Source organism: Capricornis sumatraensis, chromosome 13 (genome assembly GCF_032405125.1).
Source record: "Capricornis sumatraensis isolate serow.1 chromosome 13, serow.2, whole genome shotgun sequence".
In the NCBI taxonomy this organism is placed as follows: Eukaryota; Metazoa; Chordata; class Mammalia; order Artiodactyla; family Bovidae; genus Capricornis; species Capricornis sumatraensis.
Window position 1 is genome coordinate 1,492,748 of NC_091081.1, and position 4,325 is coordinate 1,497,072.

A 4,325-nucleotide genomic window follows, 5' to 3' on the forward strand; every position below is an offset into this window, starting at 1 on the left:
CAACTCTCACATCCATACATGACCGCAGGAAAAACCATAGCCTTGACTAGATGGACCTTAGTTGGCAAAGTAATGTCTCTGCTTTTGAATATGCTATCTAGGTTGGTCATAACTTTTCTTCCAAGGAGTAAGCATCTTTGAATTTCATGGCTGCAGTCACCATCTGCAGTGATTTTGGAGCCCAGAAAAATAAAGTCTGACACTGTTTCCCCTGTTTCCACTCTTTCCCCATCTATTTCCCATGAAGTGATGGGACCAGATGCCATGATCTTCATTTTCTGAATGTTGAGCTTTAAGCCAACTTTTTCACTCTCCTCTTCCACTTTCATCAAGAGGCTTTTTAGTTCCTCTTCACTTTCTGCCATAAGGGTGGTGTCATCTGCATATCGGAGGTTATTGATATTTCTCCCAGCAATCTTGATTCCAGCTTGTGTTTCTTCCAGCCCAGCGTTTCTCATGATGTACTCTGCATATAAGTTAAGTAAGCAGGGTGACAATATACAGCTTTGACCCAATCCTTTTCCTATTTGGAACCAGTCTGTTGTTCCATGTCCAGTTCTAACTGTTATTTCCTGGCCTGCATACAGATTTCTCAAGAGGCAGGTTAGGTGGTCTGGTATTCCCATCTCTTTCAGAATTTTCCACAGTTTCTTGTGATCCACACAGTCAAAGGATTTGGCGTAGTCAATAAAGCAGAAATAGCTGTTTTTCTGGAACTCTCTTGCTTTTTCCATGATCCAGCGGATGTTGGCAATTTGATCTCTGGTTCCTCTGCCTTTTCTAAAACCAGCTTGAACCCTCAGGAAGTTCACAGTTCACGTATTGCTGAAGCTTGGCTTGGAGAATTTTGAGCATTACTTTGCTAGCATGTGAGATAAGTGCAATTTTGCGGTAGTTTGAGCATCCTTTGGCATTGCCTTTCTTTGGAATTGGAATGAAAACTGACCTTTTCCAGTCCTGTGGCCACTGCTGAGTTTTCCAAACTTGCTGGCATATTGAGTGCAGCACTATCACAGCATCATCTTTCTGGATTTGAAGGAGCTCAACTGGAATTCCATCACCTCCACTAGCTTTGTTCATAGTGATGCTTTCTAAGGCCCACTTGACTTTACATTCCAAGATGTCTGGCTCTAGATTAGTGATCACATCATCATGATTATCTGGGTCATGATGATCTTTTTTGTACAGTTCTTCCATGTATTCTTGCCACCTCTTCTTAATATCTTCTTCTTCTGTTAGGTCCGGACCATTTCTCTCCTTTATCGAGCCCATTTTTGCATGAAATGTTCCCTTGGTATCTGTAATTTTCTTGAAGAGAGGCATGGTATAAGGTGAATATTTAGTAAATAAGACTTGGTTTCCACTTTCAACGTTGTGGAGAATCATAGAGAACCAGTACTGTAGGTCTGAACATCTTTCTTGGAAGTTGCTACTTATAAAAAATTTTATAATTTAAAAAGGATATGAAGGGACTTCCTTGGTGGTCCAGTGTCTAGGACTCTGTGCTCCCAATGCAGAGGACCCAGGTTCATTTCCTGGTCAGGGAACTAGATCCCACATGCTGCAACTAAGACTTTGCAGGCCACAACTGAAGATACTGCATGCCACAACTAAGACCCAGCACAGACAAGTAAATGAATAAAAATAAATAGATAAGTAAGCATTTAAAAAAATAAAATAAAATAAAAAGGATATGAATACACTGCCAACAACTTTTCTGAATAGAATTTCTCTCTAATAAGTAGAAATATCACCCTCCAACCTTTAAAATTCACAAAGTTAGTTATATTGCAAAGCACACATTAAAAACTCATTAGTAATAGGACATACATTAAAAAAAATCATCAAGATAGGTAGTAAAAACCTGACACCGTTATGTTCAAGCAATCTAAGCTTTCCTTCTCCTCTGTACAAATCAAATGTATTAGCCATTCTATCTCTGTGAGGAAGAGAGGCAGAGAGAAGGGTGGCAGGAGCAAGGCTGCTGTGTCTCTAGAGCTTGTTTTCTTCCAAGTGATGTTGTCAAGTACCTCAAGACAGGATGTTTTCAAGAGCAGGACTTTGTCTTTTTCACCTATGTTTCCCAGAGGTCCTGGAAAAGTTAGATAGCCAATAATTATTTGTTGTCAAAAAGTCTAGCTCAAATAGTTTGAGGATTTTATCTCATATTTATTAGAGATCCAGGAGAAGAAAATGGCAACCCACTCCAATACTCTTGCCTGGAGAATCCCAGGGACAGGGGAGCCTGGTGGGCTGCTGTCCATGGAGCTGCACAGAGTCGGACATGACTGAAGCGACTTAGCATGCATGCAGGCATGTCAGAGATTTTATGCCGAGATTTTAGATGATCTTCTCCAATTCTTTCCTGTTGCTTTTCCCAGTATTTTCTCTTCTTTGTTCTGTGTGAACTTAGGTTCACCTAAACTGCTTGAACAAAGAAATTCCAAAATTCAGTGGCTGAAAGACTGTGTTTTCTGCTTTCCCATTTTCTTTGGGGTAAGTGCTCCAGACTGGCAGCTGGCTCTTGCTCTGTGCAGGGATTTTGGGAGCCAGGTGAACAGTGGTGTTGCAGTGGCCAACTTGCAAGAAAAAGGAGGAAGCGGAAAAAGTCTAAGCCAGTGATATGGAATCAAACTATAACCTTTGTTCCAGTCCGCTGACAAACTCTTGGGTCTAATCACAGAACCACACAAAGGGAATGGAGGCTGCCAGCATCTCCCTCCCAGCTTGGGCAACAATTTCACAATGGCAAGTTTTAGAGAGAAGAAAGGAAGAACTCCATTATCTTTCTCAGTGGGCAGCTAGTAGTCTCTGCAACATCTTTTTCTTCCAGTAATTTGCCATGTTTTTCTTACAGACTTAGTCTCTAGGAGACATTTCAAGGAAAACCTGTCTTTTTTTCTCTAGGCACTGATTTCTATCTTTACAGTTTTGGTGATACTACTTGGGTAAAAGGTATTATATCCTGTTTCAGTTACTCTAACATTTGGGGAATCCATAGCTGATTTCTGAGTTCCTGACATTTATTAGTTTTACAGTGAAACAACCTTAGATATATGTTGCCAAATTTTAAGAAAACCCTAAGATCAGTACTCTAAATCAAGGAATACAAAGTGCTTAACATAATGGAAGATTGCCCTGAGATGAATTTGAAAGCTTAAAGGGTTCTCTGGGTTCATCAGCATAACCAGTCTTTGGTTTGATATATTCCCTGTTCAATTTGTTCTAATATAACTGTGAGGTACTACATTATTGCTTTTTAGAATTTAGTAAGGAAGAGACTTTTCCAGTTTTGTAATTCTGAATTATAATCTATAAATGGATACTCTTTAATAAGTCCAATGGAAGCTAGAATGTATAACAAATCAACTCTGAGTGCTTGTACAATTGTACTCCAAGAAAATACTGGATATAAGAGAGAGAGAGGTCCAACACTGCTATATTTAAAATGGATAACCAAGAAGGACATACTGGGAACTCTGCTCAGTATTATGTAGCAGCCTGGATGGGAAAGGAGTTTGGGGTAGAATGGATACATGTGTATGTATGGCCAAACTCCTTCACTGTCCACATGAAATTATCACAACACTGTTAATCTGCTATGAATCATGAGAGAGAGTCATGTCCACCAGGCCCCTCTGTCTATAGCATTCTCCAGGCAAGAGTACTGGAGTAGATTTTCTTTCTCTTCTCCAAAGGATTTTCCTGACCCAGAGATTGAAGCTGGGCCTCCTGCACTGCAGGAAAGTTCTTTACTGTCTGAGCCTGGAGGGAAGCCCATGACCTGCTACACTTTAATGTAAAATAAAAAGTTTAAAAAAAAAAAGGTGTTCTGAATTTTAAAAAATTCAAAGGACTTTTCTCTTCCTCTTTATGTTTTCTCTTTTACATTCCTTCCTCTTAACTTTTGAGGATACTGTAGTTCCATTTTTTTTTGGGAAAATGATTTCAAGGAGAGCTGGAATGAAAGATCACTTATGTTTTAATGACTCTGCCTGTCAACAACTGACTTTCTGTTAATAGGCAATCATGCTGTCTTTTCATACACAGGGGAGTACAAAACACACTTCGTGATTAGTATACCCTTGAGTCCATCCGATTTACTGATTGCCAAAGTTAGAGATGCTGACAAGTGTAGACAGAGGTGCCGACTTTTTTCATAAACTTTTTCTTTGAACTATAAAGGAAAGCTGTGATATCAGGGTACTAGGGCAAAAAGATTCTTACTTGCTTTTCTTTATAGCCCATTTTTTGACCCAGAACAATTATCTTTTCACTACAGAGTTATAGAAAAAGTTACCATGGTAAATAAATCCTCTGTTAAT